Source organism: Suncus etruscus, chromosome 6 (assembly GCF_024139225.1).
Source record: "Suncus etruscus isolate mSunEtr1 chromosome 6, mSunEtr1.pri.cur, whole genome shotgun sequence".
Lineage (NCBI taxonomy): Eukaryota > Metazoa > Chordata > Mammalia > Eulipotyphla > Soricidae > Suncus > Suncus etruscus.
Window position 1 is genome coordinate 72,365,158 of NC_064853.1, and position 17,825 is coordinate 72,382,982.

At 35.7% G+C, this 17,825-nt stretch overlaps 1 protein-coding gene and 1 non-coding gene across 3 annotated transcripts in view; one reads left to right on the forward strand and one right to left on the reverse strand.

Annotated features, from left to right (window-relative positions):
* The window catches only part of SNX5 (sorting nexin 5), a 1,173,556-nt gene that overhangs the window by 431,800 nt on the left and 723,931 nt on the right, over window positions 1-17,825 (forward strand). The gene's annotated exons all lie outside the window — the stretch shown is intronic.
* LOC126012893 (U6 spliceosomal RNA) lies at window positions 11,293-11,399 on the reverse strand. The gene has a single exon (XR_007497239.1). It is a non-coding gene; the product is annotated as a U6 spliceosomal RNA (small nuclear RNA).

The following is a 17,825-nucleotide window of genomic DNA, read 5'->3' on the forward strand; positions in this document are numbered from 1 at the left end:
TTCCATGTCTAGACCAAAGTGGGGTAAAACAGAATTCAGAGAACTTAACATACCTACCCTTACTGCATCTCCACAGTCCTCAATTAAACTGAATCCCAATGGCTGAGGGAAAAAAATAATTGTGTTTAATCTTTGGGCATCCTCAGTACTTTCCCTGTGTATAGACCTGCACTTAAACTACACATAAACTGCATGGATGTTATGAAAGAAAGAACATCTAAGGAAAAATTTGATTTCATTAGCCTGATATGGTACACTTTTTGTTTATTTGTGGGGCATATCCAGCTATGTGAAGGACTTATTCTTGACTTTTTGCTCAGGAATCACTCCTAGTAGGGCTCAAGGGACCATTTGGGATGCCAGCGATTGATGAATTGGCTGCTTGCAAGGCAAATACCCTATACACCGTACTATTTCTCCAGCTCTACTAATGTACAAATTTTAAGTGAATCCTCACACAGAAGAACATAAAATACAAAGGTCCTACTAGTTGACTTTTTGAAGTTCTTATTTTAAAAATAACTAGTTTTTTTGTTTTTGTTTTGGGTTTTTTTTTTGGTTTTTTTTTTTTTTTTTGGTTTTTGGGCCACACCCGTTTGACGCTCAGGGGTTACTCCTGGCTATGTGCTCAGAAATCGCCCCTGGCTTGGGGGGACCATATGGGACGCCGGGGGATCGAACCGCGGTCCTTCCTTGGCTAGCACTTGCAAGGCAGACACCTTACCTCCAGCGCCACCTACCCAGCCCCAAAAATAACTAGTTTTATATCAACAATTTATGGAACAAGTGATCATAAAATCCATCCAGATAGGATTCACTGGAAAGAATATATATCGCTTCTGGGATATTTCTGCCAAAAACATATTAATTAAATATAATCATGAGGAACATCAGACAATCCCAAATTGAAGGACATTTTACAAAATAATTAGCCTTTACTCTTTGTTAAATGCTATGGTCATGAAAGTAAAATATAAATTTTAATATTAAAAAAATTCTCAGGTTTTAAAACTCTAAAGACAAATGGCAGCCTGGATCAACTCCTAAACCAGAAAATATTTTTTACTTTTTATTTCTATAAAATAAATCATTGAGAATTGACAACATTTGGATAAGATCTGCAGTTTAGCAATTACTACTGTTTCCATTTTAATTCCTGTTTTGTTGTTGTTGTTGTTATATAATAGTTTGGTGGTTATGTAAGAGTATTTCATGTTATTTCAGTAATGCACACTGACATTTGGTCAGAGAGAAAGAGAAAAAGTAAGAGAATGACAAAGCGAACATAATAAATGTTAACATTTGTGGTAAAATATTTCTTTTCTAATATTCTTGAAGCACTGGCTCTTTATAAATAAGCACAGTAGCCTCCTCAGTCCTTTCAGGGACTCCCTAAAAGTCTACATAAAGCAATCCTCAGAATTATAGAACCAAATGGGAAGGAAGTAGGAAGTGCTAATTCACCAATTCCCCATCCAATCCCCACCATAAAATTGAAAATTGCTTTGAGAGAAATAACTATCTGACACTATATGTTGCCATGTTCACGGGCAGAGCACACACCCAGATAATAAATCAAAGATTCCCACGAAGCCATGGTTAGTACAAAAAAAAATGCCTGCAGAAAATCCTTAGGGTAGGTTGAGCAGACATTCACTTAGAGTGACTCCATATTTGGAGTCTGTGCTAAGCCTTCTCCACTTTCTCTCACTGAACCTACAAAGAAATATTTAAGTCTGAGCTTGAGTAGATAGGCATTTTCTACTAAACAGCAAAGAAACAGATATTATGTAATGAAGAATGAGAAGAATAAATACAAAAACTAATATTTTTCAATGAGAACATTCCCAGACTTAGTTTGGAAATTAATTCTGAAAGTTGGTTCTGAAATTACTTAAGCTAGAATAATTAATATAAAGATGTTCCAATTATAATAAAGTTGTTTTAAAACAAAATGCCAAGCCATGTTCACAACTAGAGTTGGGGTGGGGATTCCAGGCAGGTTTTTCAAAAAACAAAAGACACTGGATTATGGATTTCTACACATTAAGATAAGAAGACTTCCAACCAAACTTAATATAAGATAAATCTAATTCACCTCCTCCCTACTGAACAGGCCATTCACCAGAGGATTTACAGATGACAAAAACAGCCCAAAGAAAGATTTTCAACATAATGATCCATCAAGAAAATATAAATTGAAGCAACAAGAAAATACTACTGCAAATATATACTTGCTTTAAAAACAATTTTAGGGGCCAGAGAGATAACATAGAGGTAAGGCATTTGTCTTGCAAACAGAAGGACAGTGATTCGAATCCTGGCATCCCATATGGTCTCCTAAGCCTGCCAGGAGTGATTTCAGAGTGTAGAGCCAGGAGTAACCCCTGAGCACTACCAGGTGTGACCCAAAAAAAAAAACAAAACAAAACAAAAAACAAACAATTTTAAAGAGTGACAATGCCAAATGTTGGCAATGAATTGAAGAAACTCATAAGTTGTTGGTGAAATGATATGTACATTGTAAAAAGAAAACAGCTTTGTTTTTAACAAAACTAAATATTCATTTAATATATGATCTGGGAAAATGTACTCCTGGGTATTTATCACAGAAGAATGAAAATACCAGTATTTTCAGTATTACAGTATGGCAATATTTGGTCTGACATCACAAAGACTTTTTTTGGGTGAATATGGCCATCCTCACCACAACCACCCAGAAGAACTTGTACTTCCAGAAGCCCTGGCAACTGAAATTATGCCCACAAACTCAGTCATCATGTCTGTATTCAGCCAGCTCCATAGACTCACTCTGTCCTCAAGAGTTGTAAACCAAGCCATGAAAAATTATGGGTACACTGTCTGCACAGCAGAAATCTGTTAATCTCTAGAGGAGAGGGCAGGCCAAGTGCCTGCCCTACTGAAGACGTACTGCCATCACCCACAATTTCTACTTCACCTCAGGCCTTGCTTCACCACTCCTTTATGACTCTCTGCAGAGACACCAATCTGACCAAACCTCCAGGCATGCCGGTATTTGGGCTGACATCTCCAGGACCTTCTTGAAGTGAGTGTGAGCATCCCATCCACTCCACCTTCTTGTACTTCTGAACTCCTTGACAGTTGAAACCACACTCCACAAAAGCTACAGTTGTGCTTGGAATTATGCAACTCCAGTTTTTTTAATACTGTCATCCACATAGAAACACACCAAATTAGAAGCCAATATGTATCTGAAGCTACCTAATGTACAGAAACAAAAGAACAAATAGGATGATCAACTAGCAACAAAAGCTTATTACGCCTCTGACAATGTTGTAATGAACTCATTTCAATATACAATTTTCATAAATGTTTTTCTTGCTGTACTCTTTTTCCTTTTTTAATAATTTCACTCCCACATACCTGGAAACAAATATACTATCATCAACTATGTCAACTATATGATACATAATCTTTAAATAAAGTAATTTATATCTTAAAAAGTGACATGCCAAAAAAAAGTGACATGCCAAATATTGGCAATGAAGTAGAGAAACTGGATCACTCATATGTTGCTGGTAGGAATGTGAAATGATACATCCATTGTTAAAAAAAAGTACATTTATAATTTAAACAAAACTAAATATGCAATTAGCATATGATCTGGAAAAATGTGCTCTTGGGCATTTATCCCAGAAAGATTAAAATTTATGTTCATATAAGATCTGTATATAAATGCTATTAGCAGTTTTATTCATAATAGCTCAAAGCTGGAAATAGAACAGTCACCCTGATGGATTATGCCATGGGAACTAATTAGTATTAAAGAAGAATGAACTCTTTTTTTATTTCTTTTTGCCAGGTCTGACCCAAAATGTGAAAGAGAGAAGAAGGAAGGAAGGAAGGAAGGAAGGAAGGAAGGAAGGAAGGAAGGAAGGAAGGAAGGAAGGAAGGAAGGAAGAAAGAAAGAAAGAAAGAAAGAAAGAAAGAAAGAAAGAAAGAAAGAAAGAAAGAAAGAAAGAAAGAAAGAAGAAGAGAAGAAAGAAAGAAAGAAAGAAAGAAAGAAAGAAAGAAAGAAAGAAAGAAAGAAAGAAAGAAAGAAAGAAAGAAAGAAAGAAAGAAAGAAAGAAAGAAAGAAAGAAAGAAAGAAAGAAAGAAGAAAGAAAGAAAGAAAGAAAGAAAGAAAGAAAGAAAGAAAGAAAGAAAGAAAGAAAGAAAGAAAGAAAGAAAGAAAGAAAGAAAGAAAGAAAGAAAGAAAGAAAGAAAAAGAAAAGATAACTCTTAAAGCAACACCAACTTGGATGAATCTTCAAGAAATTATCTAAATGAAAAAAGCCAATGCCAAAGTTTAAATAATACATTAAAGCATTATATAAATTAAGAACAAATTAGTGCTTTCTGAAAATTAATTATGGTGTAGGGAAGGGAAGTGGAAAGAAAACTAGGTTTGCTACAACTGAAATAATCTTTGATATGATAGAAATGCTCTATATCTTAACTGTGGTGGTAAAAAGATAAACCTACATATGTGAATCAGTTGTATGGGACTTAACACACCATATAAAAATACACAATAATTAAACATAATACTGGGGAATTAATCAATGTGAGTGAATATATTATATAAATGTAATTATTCTGTAATTATCTTAATACTGTGCTATCCATTTATAAAATGTTATTATTGGGAGAGATTAAATACAGAGTATTTATGATGTCTTGGTATTATTTCTTACAACTGCATATGAATTTTCAAATGACTTCAAAATTAACATTTTAAATTTTGAAGATATGAAAAAGAACAGATCTGCACCAAAATCATAGCAATAAAATATATAGGCATGGGAGGAAAGTACAAAAGATAAATAAACCTGCATTTAACAGAGTTAAAGAGAAAAATGAACTTGAACCAGCAGAGATAATGAAGCTGTCATGGAACAGAACCTAAAGACTTAGATGTCTGCAGGTGTTGAATCATAAACAAGGAAAATGGGGAGGCACAAAGACAACTATAAAGACCAGAATGAATATGATCTTTCTAAATATGTCTATTTATGTCCAAGACATTTCAGCCAAGGAAGAAACAGACACAGTGACATCAGATTTTCCAATTTTTTAGAAGGAAAATCTAGATTTTAATTTGTAAAATGTTCCCATTTTGGCTGGGAAGACACTCAAAGGGCTGGAGCACATTATCTGAATATAGATAGTAAAGATTGAGAATCCTCAATTTCAAATGATTTCTTGAGCACTGAATCCAAGTGGTCCCTGAGCACTACTGGATAGAGATTAGCCTCTAATCGTTTTTAATCTTTCCATATTTTATAAATCCCAGAACATGGTTCATCACACCAAATAAAAATTGTGAATCATATTTGAACTACAAGTAACTGATTTCTTTCATTTCTCCTTCCCTTCCCTTTGTTGTTTCTGCAATAGTTGAGGACCATACACATTTCGCCGTGTTGTCCACATACTTGAACAAAGTACTCTTTCACATGAGTTGCGGTGTCTTCACACACTTGGTTGCAGTGTTCTTGAGTCTACACGCTTTGTTGTGGTAGTGAAGATCAGCACAGCAGTGTCGCCAGGAACGCACTTGACATAGCATTTGCTCCTTGGTTAGGAGTTTACAGGCCAATTTACAGCCCGAACCTAGAAGGGTCCAGGGGGATACAGCTATTACGGTGTCCATCAATCCAAGGTGTAGAACTGGCTAGGCTCCCCCTCCCCAGAATCTCTTGCATAAAATGAGATGAAGGGACACTGGCTCTGCCAACAGAGCACAAAGCCAGGTGTTGCCCAAAATCTTTGTCATCACTCTTTCTTACACACTAATCTCCCTATGGAGGGCTGGGGAGGCTACTATTTCTGGGTAGTTTCTTGCAGTTTGAGGTTTGTGTTTCGAATAGCTATTGTCACTTTCCAACTTCCCATTTGGTATACCGTATTTTCCGGTAAGACGACTTTTGAAACAAAAAAATGTCAACAGAAAATCGGGGGTCGTCTTACACGCCGAGTATATCCCGAAAAATGTTTCAATATGCCGCTAAACGAAAATTGTCTGAATATTGCCACAAAACGAATTTTCCAACTCGATCCTGCACCAATCACTGCAAGGCTACTCGGAACGCCTCTCTAACTCAGCCAATCCAAGCAGGCTTTTTATGCATGCAAATTAGACAATGTTCTGGACCCAAATCTAAACTGTAAAAAGCCTGCTCAGATTGGCCAGAGTCAGAGAGGAAGTCTATTACAGTATAACCTTTGAACCTTTGCTTGTTGGGATTGTGGTACATACAGTTGCAGCACAGGAATGCTCTGTCTGATACAGCGAATATAGGCCTAAACCTATGTTTTAACTGCAAAATTAGGGGGTCGTCTTAGACGCCGGCAAATACGGTATTAATTTTATCCACAATTTTGAGTGCCTGCCTTCTGAGTCTACTCTAATTTATGAACAATTTTGAGTGCTTGCCTTCTGAGTCCACTTAATGTAAGGTGTTATTCCTGCTAGAAAAAAAAAGTCCATTTCTACCTTCAAAGGAACTGGTGTCCGTGGCTTCATCAGTGGAGGCGGTATTAAACCATGAACTCTTTCTGACAAAGCTGTGCCTGGGCAATATCTTACTGCTCCTCCTAAAAATAAAATAAAATAAACCCACAAAGAAGTGACCAAGAGCCTCAGTTCTGTATGATATCATTGTTCTTAGCTGCTGTGTAAGAAAATCAGGTTCTAGTATTTGCTTGTTTCGTTTTTGTTTTATTTTGCTGTTTTAATAGCAGTGTGGTCCCTGGTTTCCCTACAACTTATATTCGACCTGGAAAGAAAAAAAGAGGTAATTAGGTGCTGGAGATAGTAGAGTGGGTAGGGTGTGAGTCTTACCTATGTCAACCAGATTGATCCCTGTCATTCTCTAGTCAGCCAGAATTGATCTCTGAGCACAGCGCCAGAAGAAAGCAGAGCCAGATGGGGCCCTAAAACCAAATAATGGAAGGTTAGCTAAATTTGTTTCTGAAGTTTCCTTATTATCTCCTAGAGGTACACTTCAAACTCAGGATCTACCTGCATGTTGGGAAATGATGGTAAAAGAAGAGCCCCAAACCAAGTGATAAAGTTTCAGACTCTTCATGGAATTTTAGTAAAATAAAATACAAGTTTTTGTGGCCTTTAAGATAAACTCATGAGTTTCAGTGATGCAGTGAAAAACAATAATCACTGTTGGTTTATTCCAGCCATACTCCACTCTCAAAGTATGATTTTTCTCTTTTAATAGTAGAGGCCCTTGGTAGAAAGTATAAGACTCTGAGATTAACACCTGCTCTAATGCTGATTGAATCTGCATATCTAAAGCAATCAAATATCAAAATCTTTTACTGAAAGAGAAAATAAATAAAAAACAATTTGAAAAAAGTGTTAGGCAGTTTCTTATAAAGATAAACATATAAGGGCCGGAGCGGTGGCGCAAGCAGTAAGGCATTTTCCTAGCATGAGCTAACCTAGGATGGACCACAGTTCCTTCCCCCAGCATCCCATATGGTCCCCCAAGCCAGGGGCAATTTCTGTGCACATAGACAGGAGTGTCACTGGGTATGGTCCAAAACCAAAATTAAAAAAAATGATAAACATATATTAACCTCTGATCCATTAATTTTGCATCTTCTTACTAAAAATGTCCACAAATGCTTGTACATTAGTGTTTATAATATGGCTAAAGCTTAAAATCCAATCCAATTGTCCAAAAACATCAAAATAAATATACACTAGTACATCCCCCCAAAAAATAACACCACGAATCATCTTGTTCTGCCTCATGAATTGAGGGGGAGAAAAATAGAAGGTACCAAGGCCAAACAGTCATGTGAACATTGAGTGGAAATAAAAAATGATCAGACTCAAACACCAAAACAAAAATACTCCTCAGCAATTAAAAGAAAAACTACGAAAGTATCATAATTTGTATGAAGTTCTTAGGAATTCATATCTAATTGTAATCCCCAAAGTTATGATGTTTGAAAATGGAACATTCGGGAGGGAATGAAATTATCAGGGTGAAGTTTTCATGATAGGATTTGTACCTTTATTAAGGAAATATATAGAACCTTTTCCAGTGCCTGTGTGCTTCTCCCTCTCCTTAAAGTCCCTTTCCCTGCTCATCCCCTTCAGTTCTTTTGAGAAGATAGTTATGTAGAAGCCAGTAGGAGGACTATAAAAGAAACTCAATATTATAGGCATTGTTGTAGCCTGATCACAGGCTTCCTGTCTCCATAACTTTGAAACATATATTGCTGTTGCTAAAACGAATCAGCATTTTTATAAACTTCAAAAAATTAAACCAAATGTTTATAAATAATATTTATTTATGATAATAGGATCTCAAAGAAATTATAATGGTCTTTGAGACTCATAACAATCTCATGTGATTGAGATTCTAGGGGAAAATAAAGATACTAGGGTATGAAAGTTTTCCAAGAATTTTTTCTGAATGACCAGATAATAAATTACTAAACATAAAATATAGTATGCAGATAGTATATATATATCATATGTACATATATATGTGTAGTATATAGGTTCCTATATCTAGAGAATGTATTGGAACAAGTTAATAAAAAGTAAATTCCAAAATTCTCAAGAGGGGATAGATATGGGCTTAGCAATAGAATACTTAGACTTATATGTAAGGTCCTCAGTTTTATCTCTGGTAAAAAGATAAAGTAAAAATAAAATGGTAAAAATAAAAAGTTTTATATCTGGTAGAAAGAAGGTAGGAAATCAAACTCTTCAACAGAAGAGAGAGGGAAACTTACATCAGTGGAAGAAGAACAGCAATATTGGTGGTGGGTCTGGAGTTTGAATATTTAATAGCCAAGATTCTATTATTAAAATATTTCTAAAACATGGTGCCTAAATTTTAAGAAAATAAGAAACAGGAAAAAAATCAGTATTTAAATGGAAGCCCCAACTCATTCAGACACTATCCAGTGTCTCAAAGTATCCAAATCTCGAAGTCATTATATTAAGTGAAAGTATATATTATATTATTGAATTCATGTGAAATTTTAGAAGTTTTGGTAATAGAAACAAAAATAGGGATTGTTTGAAGATGAAGGGAAGGAGCACAAGAAAATATAGGACAAGAAAGATATTTTCTATCATAGTGGAGCTGTTGGTTACACAAGCATAAATATTTGTCAACTCAAACAACACAGAATCTGTGCACTTGTTATATGTAAATTTAAAAGAAAACAACTCTAGCAGCAAAAAAGAGATGCCACTGAGAAACACAAGCTGGCACTCTTCCACCAAACTTCAGAAGAGCAGCAGTGTTGTAAATGGTAAGAGGCTCCTTGGATCTAACACTAAAGAAAAGCTGTTAAACAGTAAGAGCTGAACATAGAACAAGCCCAATATTTATAGACATAACCAGTAGCTTATCCAACTGAGGATTACTATTAACCAATAACATCATATGTAATGTCTCAGATACAGCTTGGGTTTCCTATAAATCAAAGTTTAGAATGAATATTAGGTTATAGGAGATTTATTGAAAGGGATCAATATTTGTGGGAGGGAAAGAAAGCTGCATTGAGCACAGGAAAAAGCTGAACTAAGACACCATGTCCTTTAGAATTGAATCATGAAGGAAGAGGATTCAAGCCTACATATTCATATTAGTCAGTCACCTGAGCAAGCTGTCACTGAAGAAAGGTCTGACTCTTGCTTGCCCATCTTCAAGTGGTACCACAACATATATTCATTTATTGACCAAAGTTCTAGAAATTAGGAGAATTTGTCTTTCATAAGATACATCTAGACAGCTTTTCAGAGACTCAACCACTGTCTCTAAATAATCATTGTCATTGTTTGCAGGATATTATTATATAAAAAGCCTCTTCATTTATACAGTATGAATCCAACTTCCTGACCTGTATCTTTACTATATATAATATATTCTTTTTTAGATAACATTTATACATATGGAAATGTTGAAAGGTCTTAGTAGTACAATATTATCACACATATCCCACCACCAAAGATCAATATTCCTCTGTGGAAGATTATAAGAGTCCAAGAATGTATCCATTTCTTCCAGGTTCTCATTTTTAGTGGCAAAGAGTTTCTCAAAGTAGTTTCTGATTACCCTTTGAATCTCTGTCATATCAGTAGTGATCTCTCCTTTTTCATTCCTAATACGAGTTATCAAGTTTCTCTCTCTCTCTCTTTCTTTGTTAGTTTTGCCAGTGGTCTATCAATCTTGTTTATTTTTTCAAAGAACCAACTTCTGCTTTCGTTGATCTTTCAGATTGTTTTTTGTGTTTCCATTTCATTGATTTCTGCTCTCAGCTTTGTTATTTCCTTCTGTCTCCCTATTTTTGGTTCCTTTTGTTGAGCACTTTCTAATTCTATGAGCTGCGTCATTAAGCTATTCAGGTATGCTCCTTCTTTCCTGATGTGTGCTTGCAAAGCTATAAATTTTCCTCTCAGTACCGCTTTTGCTGTGTCCCATAGGTTCTGATCCTCTTGATATTATGGAGGTCAGCGAAGGTAGCCTGCAAAATTTCTATCCTCTTGATATTATGGAGGTATGTTTTATGTGTTAGCATGTAGTCTATCCTGGAGAATGTCCCATATACATTAGAGAAGAATGTGTATCCAGGCTTCTGGGGGTGGAGTGTCCTATATATATATCTACTAGGCCTCTTTCTTCCATTTTTCTTTTCAGGTCTAGTATATTCTTGTTGGGTTTCAGTCTGGTTGACCTATAAAGTGTTGACAATGCCGTGTTGAGGTCTCCCACAATTATTGTGTTGTTATTGATATTATTTTTTAGATTTGTCAACAATTTTATTAAATATTTTGCTGGCCCCTCACTTGGTGCATATATGTTTAGGAGAGTGATTTATTCCTGCTGTATATATCCCTTGATTAATACAAAATGTTCATCTTTGTCCCTTATAACTTTCCTGAGTATAAAGTTTGCATCATCTGATATTAGTATGGCTACTCCAGCTTTTTTATGGATGTTGTTTGCTTAGATGATTTTCCTCCAGCCTTTTATTTTGAGTCTATATTTGTTCTGACTATTCAGATGCATTTCTTGGAGGCAGCAGAAGGTTGGATTGAGTTTTTTGATTCATTTAGCCACTCTGTGTCTCTTAACTGGTGCATTTAGTCCATTGACATTGAGAGAAAGAATTGTCCTGAGATTTAGTGCCATCTTTCTATTGAAGTTTGGTGTGTCTGTTGGCCAGTCTTGTCATAAAGTAGGTCTTTCAGTTTTTCTTTTAAGCTGGTTTTGAGTCTGTAAAAATATGGAACGCTTCACAAATTTACGTGTCATCCTTGCGCAGGGGCCATGATAATCTTCTCTGTATTGTTCCAATTTTAGTATATGTGCTACCGAAGTGAGCACAACATTGAATTCTTAGTGTGTGTAGCAGACATTTTTACTGTTCCACCCACAATTTATGAAGACTTCCTGAATAGCCTGGAAGTCTCCCACCTAAATGATCTTTCCATTCCTAGCTGAAAGTTTTCTCCAGCACAAGGGGCATTTGTTCAAACTATGCTCAAAGAAATCCAGAGTGCCAAGGGATTTAGACCACCAAGAAACATCAATCAGAAAAGTGAGTTTATTGGGGCCAGAGTGATAACACAGCAATAGGGCATTTGCCTTGCATGTGGCTGACTCAAGATGAACCTGGGTTCAATTCCCGGCATCCCATATGGTCCCCCAAGCCAGGAGTAATTTCTGAGTGCATAGCCAGGAGTAACCTCTGGGTGTTACAGGGTGTGCCCCAAAAACCAAAAACCAAAAAATATTTTAGAAAAGTGAGTTTATAAATTCTCACACCCGTCATCCAGCCTGTCAATTTGACAGTCTGTGGCTGATTTATACTAGTGGTTTTCAAACTTCAGTAGGTTTCTGAATTATCCGGAAAGATTGAATGATATATATTATTGATACCCACACTACAGCCTCTATTAGTTGATCTGTGATATATACAGAGGAATATGGGCTTATGAAAAGCTCCCAGATGATGTACATGCTACTGATTTGGAGAGCAATTACACTTCAAGGACTATTTCTTCAAGGGACATCACAGGTGGAATAGATGCAAGCCCTGTTAACTAGCATACACTTTATTAACTTCTCTTTTACTCTCTTCTTTCCCAACCCCTCATTTGAGTCTTCTTGGGATCATCTCCCAAATAATGCCATGGCCCTCAATTACTGTTTAAAAACTGTCTTCTTCTGGTTGAACCACAAGTAGACACCATTAGTTGTTCAATTTGAAGGTACAGCTACTAGTGTAGTATTTCTGGCATCCCAAAATATTTAAAATTACTTGCCTAAATAAAGTTTTTATTATGTAGAGTCTTAAAAGGTTTGAAGTGTTTGTAAGAGAGATTCAAATCATAATCCATATTCAGATCTTATACTTATACTTTCTCTACCAGAGGAATATTTTTCTGATACTGCCAGAATCTAGTTCCAGATGAATGGAACTGAAACAGGGGTACAAAGAGATTAAGAAAACAAGAAAGGGGCAGGATTGATAGCACACTTTAGGGCATTTGCCTTTCATGTGGCTGACCCAGGACAGACCTTGGTTCAATCCCCAGTGTTCCATATGGTCCCCAAACCAGGAGCAATTTCTGAGCACATAGACAGGAGTAACCTCTGAGTGTCACTGGGTGTGGGCTAAAAACAGAAAAAGGGAAAGAAAGAAAGGGAAGGAAGGAAGGAAGGAAGGAAGGAAGGAAGGAAGGAAGGAAGGAAGGAAGGAAGGAAGGAAGGAAGGAAGGAAGGAAGGAAGGAAGGAAGGAAGGAAGGAAGGAAGGAAGGAAGGAAGGAAGGAAGGAAGGAAGGAAGGAAGGAAGGAAGGAAACAAGACAGAGAGAGAAAAGCATAGGGTCAGGGGGCTACTGTACTGTAAGCTCTGACTGTCTTTCATTTACAGCATTTATTGTTCAGGGACCATCTACATGGGAGGAAAGGCCAATAACAGGTAAATTCATGTCTATCACGAATAAAGTATTAGGGGGTCTTTACATTTCAAATAAAAATGTGTGATGGAAGAGGAAGCTACAGTAAAATCTCTGAAGATTATCTTCCTCAGGAGAGGTGACAGAAAAAAGACTGAATGCAGGGTTCCCAACCCTTACCCCAGATCTTCTCTGGAGATGCCAGAATTCCAGTAATTAAGAGTTCTAAGGACATCTTTTTCTACCCCTTTCCTTGGACTCTCTAGCTAAACTTGTTTATTTCTTGGGTATCTTCATATCTGACATAGTACCACATGTTAAATTCACCTGAATAATAGAAGTGAGTTGTGAGTGAGTCTGTAAGTTGGTTTGATAAAAGAGGGATTATTCTGATAGGAGCATGGAATATGATAATGAAAGAATCCCTATATATCATACTTCAGCTGTCCTGAGATTTTCTTCTATTATTTTTTAATTAATTTTTAAGGTCTTGTAATTTTACTTTCTGCCCAAGCTACATTTTTTTCAAAAATTTAAATTTTAGTGATAAAGCTACATAAAGTTAAAGCATGCAACATCATGATTTGATAGTTGATCTATTGCTAAACAATATAATAAGTCAAGAAATAGCCATTCTCTCACAGAGCTGAAAAAATTGCACTGGCATGAGTACTTTTAAGATCTGTTCTCTTCATTTTCAAATACAAAATGTAGTATTATTCTATAGTGCAAATATTATATATATGTTAAGACCTCAGAATTTTACAGTTATAAATTAGTACCCTCCACCCATTCAACCAATCCCCAAACTTTCACTTCGGTAACAACAAATCTGCTAATATTTTCTTAGCTTAGTTTCTTTTAGATTTCAAATAGAAGGAAGATTATATAAGATTATAAATTTTTATGTCTCTTTTCTTAATATCTTCCAATGGCAACATTTCCTTCTTTTATAGCAAATAACATTCCTATGTGTATATATATATATATGTACTCTCATATTTTCTTTATTCATCTGCTATTGAATTCATAAGCTTTTTTATGTCTTGGAAATTATAAATAATTCTGCAACAAATATGAGTGAGCCATTCTCTTCTAAATAAGTTTTTGTTTATTTCTGTTATATTCGAAGAAGGAGAATTTCCAGATCATATGCTAGTTCTATTTTTAATTATTTGAGGATCCTCCATTCTGATTTCCATAGTAACAGCACATTTTGTATTTTTATCCATCTGAGTAAGGTCTGGGAATTCTCTGTTCCACCCTAAACAAGTAGAACTTCCCTGTCAGTGAGGTACGAACTGGATGTCATTGCTCCTTGGCCATCCTCTAAACCTGTTTTCTCATTTTGGGATAGAAGGATCTGGTTATCCTAGTTTCATCCTGTCTGTTGACTATAGAAAAGCAAAGTCAACTGTGAAAATCTTTTTGACAAAGCTTATGAAAAACCTCCTACTTATTTGCAGACAGTGGAATAAGTGACAGAACATTAAAATAAAAAAGAAATTACCGTTCTAAAAACCTAGAGGGAGAAACCAAGCATTCTTAGGCCTCTGAATACCCCCAGGAGAAGTCAGAGTATCTCATCTGGTTGTTGCATCCCTTTGGCTACTATCTATGACATTGTGCTCTGTTTCCACTCTTGTTTTCCATGGTCTGTAACTCATCTGACACTTGGGATTTTGTTTTCTGTAAACATTTTTCTGAATGTTACCCTGTGATGCCATCTGCTTGTCTACAGGGCCACCATCCTTCATCACTATATCCCTGTTTTTTACAGTGCTTGACCATTCAGGAGCTGCCAAGGAGCTTTGCTTGAGGGCTTTCAGCCTTAAAATTTTCTCTTAATCAAGAGGCCATTTTAAAGTTGGTCAAGTTCAAAAGCATCACAACTGTCCCAAGAAATAGTCTATTTGAAGTCATTGCCTTGATTAAACATAGAAATTATTTTCCAAAAGGTTGATCCCGTCATTGTGAAGGCACACTGAGTAATTATTTTCCCATATGCTAATCCCTGGAACAAGTGAATGTTTCTTTTTTTTTTTTTTTTTTTTTTTTTTTTTTTTTTTGGTTTTTGGGCCACACCCATTTGACGCTCAGGGGTTACTCCTGGCTATGCGCTCAGAAATCGCTCCTGGCTTGGGGGGACCATATGGGACGCCGGGGGATCGAACCGTGGTCCTTCCTTGGCTAGCGCTTGCAAGGCAGACACCTTACCTCCAGCGCCACCTACCCGGCCCCAAGTGAATGTTTCTTTGTAAGGCTAAAGGGACTTTGTAGATATGAAAAAGTTAAGGACCATAAGATGGGAGATTCTCCTGAACTCTCTGGGACAATTAATAATGGTACTTATAAAAAAATAAGAGGGATAATAGAATAAGAAAAGATAATAGAAAGATGATATAAGCAGAGATTGCAACTATGCACTTTTAAAGGGGATGGGCTACAAACCAAAGAACCTAAGTGGCCAATAGAAACTAAAAGTAAAGAAAATAGACATTTATATCCCAGAACAAAAGCAAAATAAACAAAAATAACCGTGAAAGTGACATATTGATTTTCAAGCCTACAGAGAAGTATTATATTGTTAGAATTTCTTACAGTAATCAATCCAGTCTGAAATTGGAATTGCTCTCTTCTTCCTCTCAAAAGAAAGGAAGCAAAAACTTTCCTGTAGTTGTTACCCATTTATAAAAACAAATTGAGTCAGATTAATAGCTTAATGGTCAGGAATTCACCCTTACACGTACCAGGGACACGAGTTTATTCAAGTGCCACAAGTGACCCCCAAATATTAGAATATAGTCCTGGGGCCCCTTGCACCACTAGGCATCATACTACCACATCCTCTGACCCTCATATTAAACTGTTAGTTATCAAGTATTGCAGAGAGTGATCCCCTTTCCCAGGACTTTGAAAACTGCTTAGAAAATCTAAGAAGATAAGTCAAATCATTCTTTTTCTGAGAAAGTTTTAAATTTTAAACAAGCAATTTTAAATTACTTTATTAAGCACCATGGTTGCAAGCTTGTTTATAATACAGCTGGGCTTTTCCCAAAGTTACAAAGTTATCCATGACTGAGTTTCAATCATACATTGTACAACACCCTTCACCAGTGCACGTTTCCAGCTTCCAATGTACCCAGTTTCCTTCCTGCCCTCTCCCTTTCCTTCCTTTGGGCTCTGAGGCATACATACACTTTTCTTCTCTCTATTTCTCTGTCTCTTTCTCTCTGACTCTATTCTCTCTCTATCTCTATCCTCTCTCTCTCTGTCTCTCTCTATCTCCCTCTTTCTCTCTTTATTCCCTTTTAGGCACAATATTGCAAACCACAATGCTGAAAAGAAAATGAGGCAATTCTTGACCAATAAAATCAAGTAGTGTACTCAGGACTAGGAAGAAACCATTGGCATGCAAATTGGTTCAAATTGGTTGGTGCTCTCTGAAACTAATTGTTGGTCAGAATCTTTTCTAAAGGTAACAAGTTTCCAATTCTCCTTTATATTTTTAGTAAAATCAAATAGTTTTATTTAAAGAATTCACTTAGAGAAATGTGAGTGGAGAGAAAGAGGTATATTTAAATAGGGAAGAAAAGGAATCAAAAGCAGTAAAATTGGAAAATAAGAAGTTAAATTATCATTATTCCCAGGTGACAATATACATAGAAAATCATACAGACTCCAAAGAAAAATATTAGAAATAATAAGCCAACACTAAAATTAGTAGGCTACAAAATTAATACCCCAAAATCTGTGAACATTTTTATATGCAAATGAAAAACTAGAAGAGAAAAAATTGAAAAAACCTATTCAACTTGTGACAAAAACAAACCAACTATCTAGGAATTAACTTATTAAAGGAGGTGAAAAACTTATACCTTGAAAAATATTAGTAATTTTTAAAAGAAATAGAATAAAAACCTGGAAATAGAAAAATACTGTGTATTCACAGACTGGAAGAATTAACCAAATGACCATCCTCCTTAGAGCACTATATAGATTTAATGCAATTTCCATCAAAATGTCAATGGTATTTTTCAAGTATTTAGGACAAATGTCACTAAAATGGGTACAGGATCAAAAATTTCTAGATAATCAGAGCAATTCTGAGAAACTATAAAACAGGAGATATCACATTCCCTGATTACAAATTATACTATAAAACTCTAGTATAGTCAAAGTGGTATAGTACTAGAATAAAGATAGACTCTCAGATCAATAAGATAAAAGGCCCAAAGATAAATCTCCAGAAATATGAAATTAGTAATGATAAAAGCATGAGAAGTAGGGGCCATAGAGATAGCATGTAGGTAGGTCTTTTACCTTTTATCTAGAAGGACAGAAATTCGAATTCCGGCATCCCTATATGGTGCTCCGATCCCTCCAGGATCGATTTCTGAGTGTAGAGCCAGGAGTAACTTCTGAGTGCTGCCAGGTGTGACCCAAAAACCAAAAAAAAAAAAAAAAGTATCAGAAGTAGAACATGAAAAACTTCTTCAACAAATGATCCTGGGAAAGCATATATAATGGCATTTAAAAAAGAAGAAATTGAATTTATCTCACACACACTAAAGACAAAAGTTAACTCAAAGTGGATTAGAGATCTTGAGATTTAACCAGAATTCATAAACTACATTAAGGAAAATATAAGCAGAACTGTCTAGCAGTTCTAGAAGTGCCTTCAGTGATTCAACTCCATTGGAAAAAAGAAAAATAGATTCAATAATTAATAAATAAATGGGATTTTATTATACAAACAGTGTTGCATAGAAAAATAATCATGGAATAAAAACACCCTATATTTTTACCATACATCATATGAAGGCTAGTATCTAAATATGTAAGCCAC